Here is a 17,712-nt window from a genome sequence, read left to right as displayed (position 1 = left end):
TCAGGTCCTGTTGATCTCATCACTATAAAACCTTACCAGGTCACTTCAAGTAAAACAGTGGGATTTGCTTAAGTCAGTAAGATTTGAACAGTATGAATCTGTGATACCAGTGTATTTTCAGCATTGTAAAAGTTAAATTCTTTTTTCTGTAATAACTGGAACAGCAAATAACAGCCAAGACATTCTTTTCCTATAGTCAGGTATTACAGCTTTTGCAGTTTACTACATTCACTAAAGTAAAATATTCATACATTATTATACTAATGCCTACAAGGATAAGAGATGCAGTTACTAGCCATCACACTGCCTGAAGCAGCCAAAAGTTATCAGTATAGTTAGCTTAGCTTTAGGATTTAATGCTACCAATGTCAATAAACATAACAGTCAGCCACAAAACCTATGGTAAAAAGCATGAAACACCCATAAGCATCATCCTAGAGGTAAATCTATGTTACGTACACAGAACTAAAACCTTACTAAATAAAACAAATAGCCTCACCAGCATCTAAACAGCTAACTGCATTAAGAAAATATAAAACTGCCTCTAACAATGATAAGTTCCACACACAGCTTCAGCTGCACAGCTGGAAGCCCCACCTTCCTCTTTCCTGCCCAACACCAATAGGAACAAGCCAGTTGCAATGCCAGGGCAAGTCAAAAGCTGATCACAGAAGGCAAGAACAAGTGATATATTGGCTAAGAGAAAGCAGAAAAATCTCTGCTCAGCATGCTGCTTAAAAGCAATTAAAGACAATGGTTCTATGAACAAGCCAACAGAAGATCCCTGCTCAGTTCATTTGGTCCTCCAGAATAATCATGGCCTTGTATTAGAGGAGAAGCAACTAGACTCACAGCAGAAGAGAGATAAATGTGAGGCAACCATTGCTGACAAAGGACATGGGCATGGGAGATATAGGCCCATGACAAGCAGGAAAGTACATTTTCTGCACCACATCCAGAAGCAGTGAAGTGCTTCTAACAGGAGTTATTCAGCTGGATGAAAGCACACAGCAAAAGTATCAGCATTAGATGAGCTTTGTAAAATCTACCATTACCATTGTGAAGTTGCAGCAATACATTTTAATACTGATAAATAAGCTGGGCATTGGGAAGAGTCTGAATCTCTACAGCCTGACCTTTGTTCCTGGACCCTGAGCTCTTTCCTTACCTTATCCCTCTGCCTGTGCTTCCACAGCAGCATTGCCCAAGATACAGCACTCTCTACTGCATACTCTATACTTTGGTCACAAGTCTATCCCCTCAAACAAGATAATTACTTGCCATCTTCACTTATTCTAGAAGTCATTCATAACTGATCCATCTTCTCTAACACCTGAACTTCCTCTAGGTCATTGGAGACCCACCTGCTACATACAAGCCACAAGCTTATTCAGTGCACATAAAACAAAAAACATTCTGCAAGAGTTGCACTTCAGTGTGAAGCTAAGGCACTATTCTAAGCCACAACTCTTTGCTCTTTTCCCTCCACTACACAGAGAGTAATCTAGTGACAACAGTGTTAACTAGAAACACTTGAGAATGTTTCATAACAGAGCATTTCAGCTGACAAATAAGAGCAGCTAGGACTGAACTACATGCTAAAGGAACAGGCTATTTTGCCAAAATTTAAACACTTTGTTAAAGCAATCAGAGTAAGCTTTGAAACACCCTCTGTCAACACTTTTGGAGCAAAGATTTTCATTACACTGAAATTGGCATGCAAGCCAAACTTGAATCCAAAATGTTTTTATTAAAGTCAAAATATTGCCATTTACCCATAACAAGCATTAAGGAGTTTTCCTTATGAGAACTTTGAAATTTACTTCCAAACAGTAACACCAGAACTTAAGTATGCATACATTTAGCTTTCACTCAAATGCTGTTTCTTAACATTAGACACTTTTGAATGAATTAAGAACAAGAAGAAAGGAAACAACACTTATAACTGTTGTTCATAGTTTTCATATTATGTCTTCCTTTGCTTTTTAAGGATTTGGGGGTTCTCATTTCAGAGCTCCTCCCACCTTAAACTAAACTAGCAGATTTCCAGTGATGAGCATCATCTCCCCAACTGCCTCTACTGCAGGTTTTGCTGCTTTAAATCACTTCTGTATAGGCAGAAGCAGCAAGAACCAGCAGTCATCAAATACACCTTTTTTCCTTTCAAGCACATCTATGAACTCTGGGCCAATTAGAATTAGCAAAACAAAAAAAAGTACAGGTAAAACCAGAGTGACAAAGTCAAACTGAGAGCCATAGTACAGCACAGGATAAAGCTCAGAGGTGGCATGATTTTTAGACTAAATAATGCACTCATCCTGAGAGCTCTCCCATGTCTTTAGCTTGATCTTTGCTGTTCATATATAGCAGGCTGCAAAGGTCAGGAAATATCAGATAGAGAAATAACGTCTTACAGTCTTTACTATTCCCAGGGCACTGGGAAAAGGTAGCATCTTTCTGCAATCTTTGGCAGAACAAGCTTTTCAATAGTCAGCCTAGACATCTGAGTAAGCCCCTGTTGCATCACCTTTGTATTGACAGTAGATTCTCAAGGTTGTTCTGAGGTGTTTTCTCCCCTTTCCTCTCCTCACAAGATTCTTGTATAGCTCTATTACAAAAGACACCGCAACAGTATTGTTTTAGGTATTGAGACAGCAAAGCCTACCACTTCCTTTGGAGTTATAAGAGGGAGGAAGCATCCTCTTCCTAGAAAGGGGGAAAACAAGATTTTGAACACAGCTGCTCTCTCAAACAGGGCCTCCTTGGCCTTATTCAGCTCCCAGTTAACTCCAGGATTAAATATGCCCTGGGGCAATACCACACAGTACCTCGTAGGGCAGCACAATCACAATTCCTGTTTTAACAGCACCTAGACACTGTACTTCCTTTAAGCAGGAAGCAGTTTTCAAACTAAGAGTTTCCAGGCACATTGGTATTGTTGCTCCTTGACATACACCAAAAATGGCAGCTTTAGTCCTTCCTTCGTTTCCACTTAAGCCCCTGAATTACGCCCCCTTTCTAAGATACGCAGTGTAAACAGTGCTACCCTCGTTTTTCGCGTTTCACCGCCAGGACCGGCCCTCCCCGCTCCTCAGGGCCGTTACTCACCCGCCGCGCCGAGGCCGCCAGCGGCTCCCGCCCAACCGGCGCTGAGGCGACGGGCCGGCAGCCCCCGAGCACCGTCCTCCCGCGGCACCCGAGCCCAACGCCACAGACACAACAGCACCTGCAACAGAAAAAGAGCGAGAAAATAAAAATCCCGTCAGGTGAGCGCGCTCCCCCTCAGAGCAGCCGCCCGCTCCCCTCACAGCGCGCAGCCACGCGCCGCGCCCGCCCTCGCGCCCCACCCCAGTTACCTCAGGCAGCAGCGTCTCGCGCAGCCGACGGCAAAAGCCCGCGCTTCGCTCAGCCCTCGCGGAAAACCCCCCGCCCGCCATTTGCTGCCTTAAGTACGCGCCTGCTCCGCAGGTGGCCGCCCCGGCGGCCGCAGCTGGGCCCGGTCAGGCCGCGGGCTGTGGTGAGGGCCCGAGGCGGCCCAGCTGCGCGGGGAGCAGCCCCCGGCCCGGCCCGGCGCAGAAATCGCCTCAGGTGCGGCTCGTTCCTCCCAGGGAGGGTCCCGGCCCGCTCCGCCTCCAGCGTGGTTAAAACTGCCCCTCCTCGTCTTGAGGTATTATTGCCGTTTTGCTCAGTTGTGGCCAGCTACCCCCTTCTCTTTCTGTCTTGCTTGAGCTTTTATTTACTAGTTTTTTTTCTTTTTTCCTTTGTTAGAAGTTGCTATTTGCAGTTGAAGTCTGCTGTGAAAGTGACCCTAGTTGGGCAATGTGGTGAGCAAAAGAGGCTTCATGCTGCTTCCTGTGTTCCTGCATAGGGAAAAAGGGGCTGTAAGTACATGTCTTTATTCCCTGTCTTCTCTCCCTGAAATGATGAGGGATTGTTGGTGTGGTCTGAGGGGTTTTGGGGATGGCTCTTGGAAGTTTTGCCCTTTGTAGCAGATGGGCCTAGACTACTGCAATAAATCTCTAAATTTTAATCCTTAGTTGACTTAGCTGCTGCTTTCTGGTGGATGGGCACAAACATGAGGAATTGGTAGAAACTATGAATCTGGATGGAAAACTAAATCTTAGTGTCTTGGCCTGTCTTGGGGTGTGCATGCTGGTTTCCTCTCTGTGTCAAGAGAGCATAGAGAGGGGGGAAACACCCTCAGACTTTAAAAAGTGTGAGGTTTTTGCCCTTCAGGTTGCTCTGATGTCTTATTGTATTTTATTTACTGTTTTTATCAACTTTGCATACCTCTCAGCATCAAAGAATGTTGTTTTATTGTGATATCTTCAAATGAAAACTACATGGTGGTAATAACTTTCCAAAGAGCATTTGTTTAACTTGGCAGTGCTTATGTGTGGCAGGGAGAAGAAGGAAAGGGGAAAAAAAAAAAAAACTAATTCTGTATAAAGCTGGTGCTTTGAGCAAAACTCTATGATGATTATTTAGCAAACAAGCTCCCCTATTAGAATGGCAGAGAGGAAGATTGCATATCCAGACTAAATTACACTTTACAGGGAGATGGCACAGAATGGCTTTCTGCTGAGGTTATGCTTAAATTATAGCTCTTGCTAAAGCACAGAGCTCACAGTTTATATGTGAATTTGAATTATGCATCCAGCAGGCAGCATGTTTATGGGGGGGGGGGGGGGAAATAAAGTCAAGCTAGTAGATTGCTAAATTGCTACCACATTTGTAAAGGACAAAAATAGCTGTGGCAGTAGGGCATCAAAAAAAAGCCGTGGGCAAACATTATTCACCATTGTCCAGTACTCTTGAGAAAAACAGTTTGGCTCTTGAGCATCCCAGGGATCATTGCCACTAATAAAGTTATAAGGTAACTGGTTAGATTTCTGACTTTTGAGAATATTTAGTGTTCAACTTGGGACCTTTAGTGCCTGAAAAGTACCCTGATGCCTTAGAGAAACATGTTCATAAATATATAAAATGGATTAGGATATTTTTGTAAATCTTTCTGTTGTAAGAAGACTTCTCAACTTTCATCCAAGAGTGTGGTGTGTGTTATAACTGCATTTAATAACCAGCACTTGGAGGTAGATGTGAACTCATTATCAGTGTTGCATAAACCAAAGGTAACATTTTCAAAATGGATGAGATAATTTGGAAATGTTTGCCCATGGAATGCTGTAGGACACTTTAGGCCCCTAATGTATGTTAGACACTTTTTTGATGCATGGAAGATTGAGGGACTTGATTTTTAAACCATGTTTGATTTGGATGTAACAGCTGAAGAAGTTCTCTTCCTCTGTTTGCATGCTCCACCCTTCTATAAGGGTTATGATCTTCAATAGCAAGGAAGGTAGATACAGTTCAGCCCCTGGTCCATTAATGATGGCATTCTATTTTAATAGACCAAGTAGCAAACTGTGGTGGCTGAGGAACTGCACATCTGGTTTGCTTTCCTAATGCCGCAATGGTGACTGCTTTTGGAGTAGTGACCTCTCTGGCTGCCTGAGTTAAATGTTGTGTGGCTCTGAGTCAAAAGCCTGAAGTCAAAGTCCCACTAGGAAGTTAGTGGTGGAACCAGGGCCTCCTTAGAGATTGTTCCTTGTTCTGCTGCAAATAATACTCTCTGGAGTTCCAGCACAGAGAGCACATACTGAACAATCCTTCATTATGTTCATAATGTTAAAATATTATGGTGATAGAAGGGTAAACTTCAATAGTGTATCTCTTCTCATTTGAAACCTTTTACTCATTTGTTAATACTGTTTTTCTTGCTGTCTCTTGATAAAACTGAGCAATTATTTTTTTGTTCCAAGCAAATTATTGTATTTATTTTTTTCATTATTATTAATGTGAGTGAAGCATATAATGAAGATCAAAGCTCTGTTGTTCTAGTTGTTACATCATTACAAAGGGAGAGGTATACAAAGCAAACAAAAGGCATATGCTTTCTCTGCCTATTGAAATGAAGTCATTCTACATAGCCTCTTCCAACCCTGTCTTCTAGGGTTCTATGATCATTCATGTACTACATATTTACTGTGTTCTGTCTAATCACTCTTAATTAAAAATACAAGCCTTTAAGTTTGTGATTCACTGATAGGATCATCAGGGCATTCTCCTCACCAGCCTTTTTTATTAGAACTGCAGTAAAAGGATGATAATGCAAAGTTCAGTCAAGCGTTTTCTCTATAACATTTCAAACTGTCACTTAAAATGTGCAAACATTCCTGAGCAAGGGAGATTTTCTTACCTCCACCCTTTTATTCCATTGTGATGACTTCCCTAACAGTACCCTTGACAGCTAAACATGGTTTTTGACTTGTGATCAAAACCACAAGAGAACTCAGTCATTTCCTCCACTAGTCTTTTCCTCCCCCCCTGTTTCTTGTGAAATGCCTGTCCTATGAAAATCAAATCTGTTGCCCCCACAAAAAGGCACTGGCTGTGAAATAACTACTTATTTCTGCTATCACTTAGTTCATCTTTTGTTACCCCAGCAACAGTTCTAACCTTGATTTGAGGGGAAGGGGGGAAGAATGTCTTTGAAATGTATAGGAAAACTGTAACCTGGCAAACAGAAATGTGAGGAGATGGGAATGTAACTGGCATGTAAAGGAAACACCACCTTGTGAGCTTCTGATAATCTTGGCGGGGGGGGGGGGAACAGTAATGGCGGTTACATACTGTAAGACCGTAGAGCTTCTCAACAGATAGAACTGTGGGTATGTGGATCTTGGAGTACTTTTTTCCCCCCCATACTTTAGAGGCTACCTCTTAACTTTTGGCTTTTAAAAGCAGCTTGCTTTTAAAGTTAGTGATGAACTTTCAAAGGACTTTGGGAAATGGTAAATTAAGCACTAAGATGTTAAATGGATCTTAGTAAGTCTTATACATGAAGTTATCAATGATGAAGTGTTGAAGGTAAGGACTAGAAATAGAAGATAGCAGCTACCCTAAACATTTTCCTATGCTGAAGTGTAATGACCCACCTCAGAACTCTTGGAGACCAAAATGATGCACCAGGTATTTTTTCCTATCTGTAAGGACTAGCTTTATATAAAGTGCTTCTGAGAGAGAAATTGCAGCTACTTGGCAAATGCATATGGAAAATTGATGCAGATGCTCACAAATGGAGAACTAAGAACCAAAGGCTAGAGAAATAAAATGGAAAATTGAAAGCATATGTCAAACGCAAAGGGTGGTACAGGGTAATCAGTATAATGGCAGAAATTGAAACACTTGAAGTATCCTAAGCATGTGGATGTGTCTTACACACACTTATGTACTTCCACAAATCTTAGAATAGGAAGTTACTCTTCATTTAAAAAGTGATGAAGAGAAGCTAAATACAAAGAAGAAAATGGCAAAAAGTGGCAGAGTAATAGCTACTGCAGCTGTACCCAAAGGAAGTCTTTTTCCCCTTCCACACAATTAGACACAGTATGTGCATCTTCATGAAGACAAAAGGTCCTTTTGATTTGTTCTAATACAAATCCATATTTTAGGAAACTCCACAGAGTATCTCCCTGTAGTTCTGGGTGTTGAAAATGTGTCATATGTTTACCTTGCTAGAGCAGGATCCAATAGACAGCAGAGGAAGAAATAAGGGGAGCTTTTATGCAACTTCACTAGGGCTCCTCCAAAGAATTTGAGTGAGACCATTTGCCCAGAAGCTGCACCAGAGTGAGCTTGCTGAGCTCTTACATCTTAATTGGCTTACAACATAACACCAGAGAGTAAGTCAGAGAGACAGAGCTATTTATCAGACTTACTACTAACACTGGGCAGGTTTAGTGTGAAGCCCTCTTGGGGAGGAAATGCATTCTGTATTGAGTGTGGGGGAGAGAATAGATGGAGTTGGGCAGTAAATCTAGAGATAAATGACTCATGGAGAAGGAAGCAGCCCATAACTTCATCCATGCATAACAGAAAGGTTGAGATAAATAAGGGATGATTATTTCCTCAGGAAAAGAGTTAGAAACTGAGAGAAATGGATGGGAGAGATGTAGGATGGCATCTCAGCAGGCTGTGGCAAAAGGGTAGTTTATGCAATTAAGCAGTAACTGTGACTAAATGTGAAAATTAATCCTTTGTCTTGGCATTTGCCCATGTGTTGAGAAATGGCAAAATGAGATGTATGAGTCCATGTCACATTTATGGAATATTTAGTTTGTAGTCAGTTCTTGACTGATATTCAGATGTCTGGGTGCCGTTCCAGGTTTTCCCACATCTTCTGGGTGAGCTGCAGAGAATCACAGAAATGCTCTGTCCCAAGTTCCCTGTCTACAAACTGTTTTCTGTCCTTAATCTGGTTTATTGAAGGAGCCAAAATTCTGTAGTCTAATTCTGTGCATGTGTGTCTGTTAATGTGCCTTTGGCATTGAGAATGTTTCTTACTGTATTTAGGTAGAGCATGTAGAACAATGGGCTTTTGGGGAGATTCTAGTTCTTATTAATAGAACACAAGAATAAAGTTGGATTCAGTTTGGGACAGAACACAGGCAATATCTTATAAAGAAAAGCATTCTGGATTGTGGCAGTAGAGTTTGTGGAGAATTCAGTTCTCAGCTCCTTAATATTTTTAAGATCTTGCCTGTTATATTACCAGTGAAGAATTAACTCTAAGGTAGCTGTTGTGTAAGATAATGTTTCAGGATGTGGTTATGTTGTGATTCATAATCTGTTGGTCCCAGATGTTGTGGAATAATGATCAGCTGTCATGAAACAAAATCCCTATATTATTAAAAAGCAATAAGCAAATTCAGCTATCTTTATGTAAGAACAGAAGTGCTACTTGAACTGCCAAACAGTGTGGTATTTTAAAATACTGTTTTTAATGTATTTTTTTCAAGAAGGGTTTCCTGGAAAACTTGCACCAAAATATCAAGAAATTAATTTACAATAGTAATCAGTCAGCTTTTAATGTACAGCACAAAACACAGGAGGCCAAAAACCTGTTTGGCCTTTCTAGATTCTACTACAAAACAAACAATAATCCAACTATTAATTTCTTGCCTTTCTTTTTTGAGCTATGGAAATATCAACATGAAGGGGAATAAAGGAAGAACCCATAATTGTTTTACAGAAGCTATTAAAATGTGCTATTAAAATAAGCTTAATGAAGAGATATTAATATCTGGTCAGGGCTGCTCTGACCTCCTGTCTTACAGGTCCCATTTATGTCTTGTTTGATGAAAGTTCTCCAAGACTGCAAAGCAAAAGGGCAAACTGATTTATGAACAAGACTTATTGTTGCACTGGCAGATTTGTATAATGAGAAATATATTAAATCTAATGAAGGGAAAGCGTGCCTTTCCAAGGCAGTAAGTTTCTGCCATGATTAAGTAATTCAATATCCCTCAGTGGATTAATTTAGACAATGCAGTAGGGCATGGAGCCACTGTTGCAGCCTCTTGCACTAATGACAAATGTTAAACAATGTCAAGTATTTGTTTTCTATTTTAAGTTGTATTGATAAAGTGAGAAGAGGTTCAAAGTGAGTTAACAAAGGAAGCCCCCCTGATACCAGTGTGCCCAATAATTGTGTTGGAAAATGATCTATCAGAGCCTCTATCCCTTCATCCTGGAGAATGCCACGGTTTATTCCCTTTGACAAGGATTAGCTGTAGGCCATCTTTTTCAGCCACCAGTCTCTACAGATTAGCCTGTGCCCTGGGCCTGTTAGTCATGTCTTCATATTCTGTCATGTTTTGGTTTAGGAAGGGAGGGCAGGGTTATACAGTAGTTGATGGCAGCACATAACTGTGAGAAATGTGCAAGCAGCATCATGAACAATTCAGAACAAACAATTAGGGAGCAGACATTTCCTTTATCTAGGAACAACCCTGCTAAGACTGGGGAATTTCCTCTTTCTGAACAGAGGTGTGTGCAACCTGATTATCACTGCATGCTTCTGTAAATCAGTGTAGCTCTATTAACTTCAGTTTAAATCTGCTGGTACATTGGCTCTCTCTACAGCCTAGGCCCTGGGGTACTTGAGGCAAAGCCTGGGTTGTTGCAGAACTGTGTGCATGAAAAAATACCATATAACTGTAACTCTAAATTGAGAGGATGGGTGGAAAAGATCAACATGGCCTAATGTGTATGTCAAGATCAAAGGTATCTGTCTTCATTCAAGGTTTGGACTTTGCAGTATGTACAGTCTGGGTTGACCAGACACATTAAAATGGAATGGTACTGAACTAATGTAGATGCCTCTGACATGCTCTAAGAAATAGTCATACTCCACATAGGGTTTAATTCTTTAGAATTAAGTGCTTGAACTTGAAACCTTGATGTCTTCTATCAGTGAATCGGCAGAGCACCATTTTGGCAACAGAGGCTGCAAACATATCCCTGACTTGCTCTGTTTTTCATTCCACAATCCTTATGTTCCTGCTCCAGCTACAAGTGCAGATTGAGACAACAGGCAGCACTGCAGCTCATCACAGAGCATGAAGCAGCAATATTACATGGGGTTTAGATAAGCAAGTACTGAAGGATAGACCTGTGTCAAGACAAAAAAGCAGGGTATAGTGAAAACTTTCTCCCCACCCATCGCACTAAAAGTATTGATTAAACAAAGGAATGCCTGTGGAGATGCTGGAAAACAAGGCCAAAGAAGCCAAACATTGATAAACTTAATTAAATTTCTAATGAAAACAGAGGCAGTCTGTGGTGATTACTCAGTGTAACTGAGACTAATATACCAATTAGGCTAATTCATCCCCTGGTGCTCTAACACAGTTATAAACTTAATCCATATTTCTTCTCACATGTCAGCAATTGATTTCCATAGTTTTGGAAGCTTCTGGTTTGGACATGGAAAGCAGCAGATACTTGTTCACTAGGGAGCTGCTATATAGAAACAGATAATGTCCTACTAGCTGTATATTGTCCTCCAGGGATTCTCTTTTCTTTCTTTCTTTCATGTTCTTTCACAGGAACCCTAGTCTACACTGAATATTTAACAAGCCTAGTTCAAGATATTAATTAGTGAATTTAGCAGTTGGAAACACTGTGCTAAAACAAGTACATGGTGGACAGAGAAATTCCTTGCCTCTCTGGGATGAAACCCAGGGAGGAAACCTGCACAAGGTGAAACTTGAACTGTTTCTCCTGGTCCTACCTTCCTGGGCCTGGAGTTGCAAACCTGACCAAAGTATCAGGCTCATGCAGAGTAACCTGCACCAAGACTAAAATGACTTCTTCCTAATGTATCAGGAAGGATAATAATGAAGGGTTGAAATGGGCTGACCTTATTTATAAAATGTCTTTGGCGTTTATTGAATCCTGTTTGTTTAAAAGACAGGCATGGATGCAGAACTGTGCAAGAACAGTTCATGGGATGACACTGACTATCCTTCAGAACACAGGCCTCTGTATCAGATTAACCTCCTTTTGTGATCTTGCACAAGTTTTAAGATGTATATAAGCTTTTGTTGACATCTCTGTACACAGATAAATTTTATTTGTTGCATGTGGAAATTAGATAATAAAAATGTCAGAGACCACCTGATGCCTGTTCTCTGTATCCCAGAAACAAATCCTGTGCAAAATGTGAGGGAGAATAAACATAATAGGCAACTGAGCAAAAGTTGCTAAATGTTTGTCAAGAATATAAACTTAGATCAGCTAGTTAGATACAGTAGCTGCTGTATCAAATAAATGCTATCTCTGGCAATTAGCAGCACTTAATTTTGAAAATGAGCTAATATAATCAATTATGTCTTTCAATTTGCCAGACAGCATTTTACAGGGTTTAATTTTCTGCTACTACACCTTTCAAATTATCTTCAGGTGCTGTTTTGAATCTAATCATAGATGCTTATTCCAAATCCATTAGCACTGAAGGTGCCCCCCACATATACAGCCTCCCCTGACCACCTACAAAACATGATAGTGAAGGTGGCAAAGGATGTCTTGGCTTGTAATGAGATCCAGCCATGTCTGTGGCATCAAAACTTTTTTGGCTTCCAGGTTAATGGGTGTCAGTCTGTTCTGCTGTTTTCTCTGGAGTGTTGTCTGGTTAGTTTTATTGTTATCTCACCCTGCTGAAGGATAACACTGTAACAGGAGGTTTTACATGGGTAGGTTACAGTTATTACCCAGCAGGATATGCTATATGCAGGTTGTGAGTGGCATAAGCAGCGTATGCGTGTGTGCATCTTCTCTCTCCCTCCCCACCCTGAGCTGCCTTAGGTTTGCACAGACTTCAGAATCAAAGGTTTAAATTCACTTAATTTTAAGTGAAAGAGCTGCTTGTTAGATAGTTTATCCAAGTACACAATTTCTGTTTACCTACCAGTCTAGTATTTTGTTCATGGCTGTGGTTAGTAATAGATGGTAAATGCTAGTCATAGCTTCCTTTTTTCTGTTGCGCTTCCCCCAAGCAGACTTAGCTTTCCTGGTAATCCAGCAGAAAGGAGGGCTAGAAGAATGAGTTTTAATGGTGATCCAGCTGAGGAGAGGTGTTGTGCACTGGGGTCTGTATCTGTGGTTGCAGCTGATGAGCCCAGAGTGGAGACACTCCTAGCTGTCCCTGTCTGCTTGCATGCACAGGATTTAAGTGGCTGCTGAATAGGGGGTCAGGTATGACTTGCTTCCCAGGTCAGGTCAGGAGGGCTTATGCAGGGGTGGGGGCTGCAGGTGTTCTCTAAGGAGTACAGCCTGCTGCTTATGATCATCCCTGTTTTTTCTTCTGATGAATTCCTGGACAAAAGGGCATTGCTTCTGTGCCTTATTTCTCTTGCTCTCTTCCCTCTCTTCAGTACAGTCTTCTGGCATGTTGTTATGGTGTCAGCTACACTGCAGTCCATCTGCAAGACGGTCTGGATTTGGGGAACTCCAGCTACTCTGGAAACAGCTATTGAGAATAGCACAGGTGTAGCAGACAGGATTGGAGCATATACATAGGTGAGTGTTTTGCTGAACAGGACTTAAAGAAAAGCACAGGCTTAAGTTCTCACCTGGGCTGGAGTAGAATATCTCTGAATTTATTGGAAAAAGTTCTTGTCAAGCTCATGTTCCTGTAAAGTGGTTAAGAAGTTGTCTCCCTCCCTGGAGGGACATAACCTGGCTCAGTGGTCTCATATTTGCTGTACACAGTGTCTTGATTCCTCTGATGCTTATTTCCTTACCAAGTTGCCAGGTATTTGAGGATGAGATGAAACAGACCAATCTTTTATTCATTCTTATGCAGTTTGGGCTTGAGAAATACATAGCACTCTCTGGCTGCACTTGTCTCTCCAGAAGGCTTTGTTCATGCCTGGCCTAGGCAGAAAGAAATTGCTTTTAAATCATCAAAGCAATTATATTTATGCAAATATGGTAACTGTGCTTCTCATTTATTATTTGAAATGAGTGCTGTGACTGCATAAAAAAAACAGGCTGAATAGAGGGCTGGCAGGCATTGTTGGTATTTGTTGACTAATTTGCTTAGCTTGGAAGGAGAACCTGCCTTAAAGCAATGTGGTCCAGTTATGACCATGTATATGGAGTCATTTCATTGATCTTCTTCATTTACTCCTTAAATCATCTTTGCTGAGCAGGAGATCCAAACATAAATCCGCAGGGTCGACAGCAAGCTCACTCCGTGTTTCCAAGTTTCTAGTATTGCATGTCAGTGGTAGCCAGGCTGGGCCATACACAATTAGCTAGGAAGTTTTCTGGTAACATGTAAACCTTCTTTCTTCAGAAACTTCTCAAACGCACAACTTGGCAGCTATTCAAGTATTCCCATGCCAACTTCGAGCCACTTTGCAGGCAGCCAGCAAGGTCACAAGCCTAGATTTGAATGTAATAATAACTTTAGTCAATTTACAGAAATAATGTGATTTCCTAAAACTTGGGAATTCGCAAGTCAAGCCCAGAGAATTAAAGTTGCTCAGAGGCTCAGATGCCCTGAAAGAATCCACTAAAACTCCATCTAAAGTTAGTAAGAAACAGAGCATAGCATCTATTTTTATTATGACATCTTTAAGGTCAGACTGGCAATGGGGAGGGGAAGAAATTAAAAGGTAGTTTCTCTGAAGACACTATTTTACAACACTTTTTTTTTTTTTTGCTTGTAGCTTGTTAATTTTCACAGCAGAGTTGCCCTGGGATGTGAATTAAAGAAACAGATAAAGTCTTGTGCCTCTAACTGCACTGAAGGCCCTGTGCATACTCCTGTGCCTTTGATGAGAAACATTAAACATTTTTAATTTAGCACATCAATTTGAAAATCTAATTTTTTTAATGCTTTGTAGCAGCAGACGCTTTTCACGGTGCTGTCACTACCATAGAAGAATTATGAGAAACTTGAACCGCGAAAAGTAAATTAGAAAAATCTCATTTCAGTTACTCTAAAAAGAGGGGAAATTAGATTTTGATTAAAATCACTCACACATACAATTTTAGGTAAACTAATTTAGCAAGACTGACTATATAATTTTTTTTGCTTGCCTCTGCGTCCTTTTAATAGCAGCTGCAATGGCCTTGTACTAGCATCTTCTCTAACAGCCAATAAGGAGAAGAGAGAAGAGCTGTTAATAGTGTGGTCTTTTCCTTGACCAGTTGTTGTAAGGCTATAGAAAAGTAGTTTAATTTGTCAATAAAAAGGCAAAAAAGTGAAGAAAATATTTACAATTCACTTCTGAAGTATACCATGTTAAATATTTTATTTTCTTATCAATTTGCTTAATTAGCTGTAGGAACAATTGCAATATATTTGAGCCATTAAAAATTCCGATAGCATCAAAAGGTGTATAGTATTTGACATTGGGGACAAATGAATGATTTGTAGAAGGCACTCTATCTGCTTCTTTATTCTAGTTCATGTTCATTCATGAATTCTCCAGGAATAAAGTACTATTTTTCTGAAATCTATTTGTCAGTTTAAACTATTGACAGTATAACGGCAGCATGTAATTTCTGACCTGCCATTCATTTGAAAGGTGCTCATTAAGCTGCATTCGATTTTTAAACTTGTTCTGGTTTTAGTTTTGGTCTGGCATATCAAGCCTATAACCTTGTTTTTTCTTTTCCCTTGTTGGTAGAGTCATTAAGAGCCAGGTTTCCAGTGCAAATATTCACAGTATGTTTGTAGAACAGTAACAATAATATGAAAAGTTTTTACCTGTACAGTTCCCACAGCTGCCTGGGTGGTTAATCTTTATAACACTCACCTATTTTATAAAGTACTTATGAACAGATGGGAAAGTGGACAAAGGAAGATATTAAGGCTGTGAAAATCTGCACCACACGTCTTTGGTGCAGCAGAGATCAGAACTTGGGAATCCTGACTTCAATGCTTTTGCCAAGTCTTCCATTGCATGTTGTTTGAGGAGCTTATCTGGTACCAAGCATGATACTGTGGCTTTGCATGCAAGAAAGGATGCAAGATGGGAAGAATCTTTATTTGTCTTAGGAGTACACTGTTTGTGGCACATCTTTTGTAAGTCTGACTCATCTCTCTCTTGAGAAAAAAGTGCATAAACATAGGTAATTTGACCTGGTGGTGTCACTCTACTCTCCGTGTTTCAGGTTGATAGAAGCAATGAATGTTCCAGTGACAATAGTGTGTTCAGGGTTCATGTATCCCTTGCTAGTGTTTCACACTCTTGCTTACACTGCACAATTTTATGCGCTGTGGGAGTAGTTTTCCAAGGCATTATCCTTATCACTTAAATGGGTCTTTTGTGGGAGCTAAATAAGGTATATATTGCATTGGACAACTGCGTGGGGTGAATTACCCCTATATTGTCCTGCAGAGCCTTCTGCTATTTTGTGTTCTCTTTTTTCTTCATCAGTAACTCAGATGCAGTAATAAGTATGTTTTCCCTGGATGGTAGGATAAACTGAAGTCAGCTGCTTTTATCTCTCTTGCTTTGATTTTAATTTGAATACCCTTATAGTGGAAATACCATGATCAAAGATGAAATGCATAAAACGCTAAATGAATTTATTTGGTCCTAATATTTAGAAGCTGTTTGTGGTGCGGTTTTTTGCTCCAGACCTGAACATTAGCAAAAACATTGGTGGCTATTTGCTCTTATTTGAGAGACCTAGGGGGAGACTATGTGGGGAGGCTCCTGTCCTTGAAGGCAATTTGAGCTGAAGTACACAGTTGGCCTCATCCTCTGGGGAACTGCACACACTGGTGCAAAGGGAGTGAAGTGGGAACCGCTTGCAGGGATAAGCTTACATTCCCTCTGCATTAGTATGCACAATTACACAAACACAAGACTGCAGTGTCAGGACCAAGCAATATCACTAGGTGTCATGGGAGGGAGAAGTGATTGGTATGCTAAATAGAAAATACCACATGAAGATGATGCAGGATAAGCTTTTGCACAAAACTTTCAGGATGACAAGACCAATGGACTCTATGTATCCCTGATCCAGTTTCTCTCATCTTCACCCCCAACTTGCAAACTGTAGGGAAGTGTGAAGAAGTGTTAGAGTCAAACTATTATTGTTTCTATTAAATTCTGCTGCTGTTCACCTGCATCTGAGAGCAACTTAGTCTGCCTTCAGGTAAATTCTCAGTTGGTTGAACTCAGCTTAGCTCCAAGATCTTCAATGGAAATAAGTAATTTTATACCAGTGGAGAATGTGCCCCATAAATGTGATGCCCAGGCCTTTTTTATTGCTCTGTCTCTTAAACTGCAGATTGCTGGCACTGTTTTTCTTGTCCTCACAATATGCTTCCTTTTTATTATTTGCTCTAGCCTTTTTAGTATATGATTAAGCTGGTTGGTAGTTTTCAGTTGCTTTGTAAATTAGTTATTTTATAGATCTTGCAGCAGAATGAGTTTTATTTCAATAACAACTTTCTAGTGTGATGGTTCTGACATAATTGTGAGTCAAGTGAGAATACTGACCTCTCCGTACCAAGAATCCCTCTGGTGATACTTGAGCCACTTTTTGCTGTGACTAGATGAATGACCCTAGCACACTGACATTGGCTGAAATTTTAATAGTTAAATAACTTGCAAGATGGCTATGCATAAAATCCCTGCAGAGGCCCTATTTAAGATCTGATTCATCATCCTGTTTCTATGTGAAAAGAGATATGAACACCTCGGGCCCTTGTGTGGCAAAAATCAAGCCCTTGGTTGGACTAGAGCACCAGATTAAAACTATGTACATCCAACATTTAAACCCATATTTACAGTCAAGTACCTGCTAATGTATGTTGCTGAATTGGATCCAAAAGCAGGAAGAGGACTACATGTCTCAAGTACTATCTAGGTCTACAAAATAGAGAGAAAGGATGAAACTGAACAGGCATAAAGGCTTTGCACAGATCTTCCACACCTGGGGGGGGGGGGGGGGAAGAAATCACCTGCTCTGCACTGTGCTTTCAGATTTAACTGGTGTGCTCCCAATTTCCAGCCTGTAATTGGGCACAAGATTCACTTGCTTGCTGAAGTGACTAGGTGATGACTGCAGAGTGAGCCACTGAAAGTAGCAGGTGTTTTGTCTCTAATGAATGCTAGCTGGTGGAGTGCTGAGCTGAGCATGCGAGTTCCTCCCTGCTGGTAGCCAGTGCGCGCCTGCCTCTGACACTGAGGGTCAAATCATTGCAGCGGGAGGCTGCAGCCGTAGGGAAGAATACATGACAAAGTTTGCAGAAGGAAATGAAAGTTGGAAGGTGCTTGTGTGGGGGCCAACAAAAGATGTAACATCTAGACTGTATGATGGATGATTGCTCTGTGT

At 40.8% G+C, this 17,712-nt stretch overlaps 1 protein-coding gene across 2 annotated transcripts in view; it reads left to right on the top strand.

Annotated features, from left to right (window-relative positions):
- Nucleotides 1–3,751: 3,751 nt before the first annotated feature.
- DUSP26 (dual specificity phosphatase 26) overlaps nucleotides 3,752–17,712 on the top strand; it is a 76,315-nt gene continuing 62,354 nt past the window's right edge. For both annotated transcript variants that reach the window (XM_026122276.2, XM_026122275.2), the window contains exon 1: nucleotides 3,752–3,881. The gene's annotated coding sequence lies outside the window, so the exon portion shown is untranslated. The remainder of the gene's footprint in view (nucleotides 3,882–17,712) is intronic.

This window comes from Dromaius novaehollandiae, chromosome 26, assembly GCF_036370855.1.
Source record: "Dromaius novaehollandiae isolate bDroNov1 chromosome 26, bDroNov1.hap1, whole genome shotgun sequence".
Taxonomy (NCBI): domain Eukaryota; kingdom Metazoa; phylum Chordata; class Aves; order Casuariiformes; family Dromaiidae; genus Dromaius; species Dromaius novaehollandiae.
The sequence above is the reverse complement of the archived record's forward strand: the minus strand, read 5'-3'. Positions and strand labels throughout refer to the sequence as shown.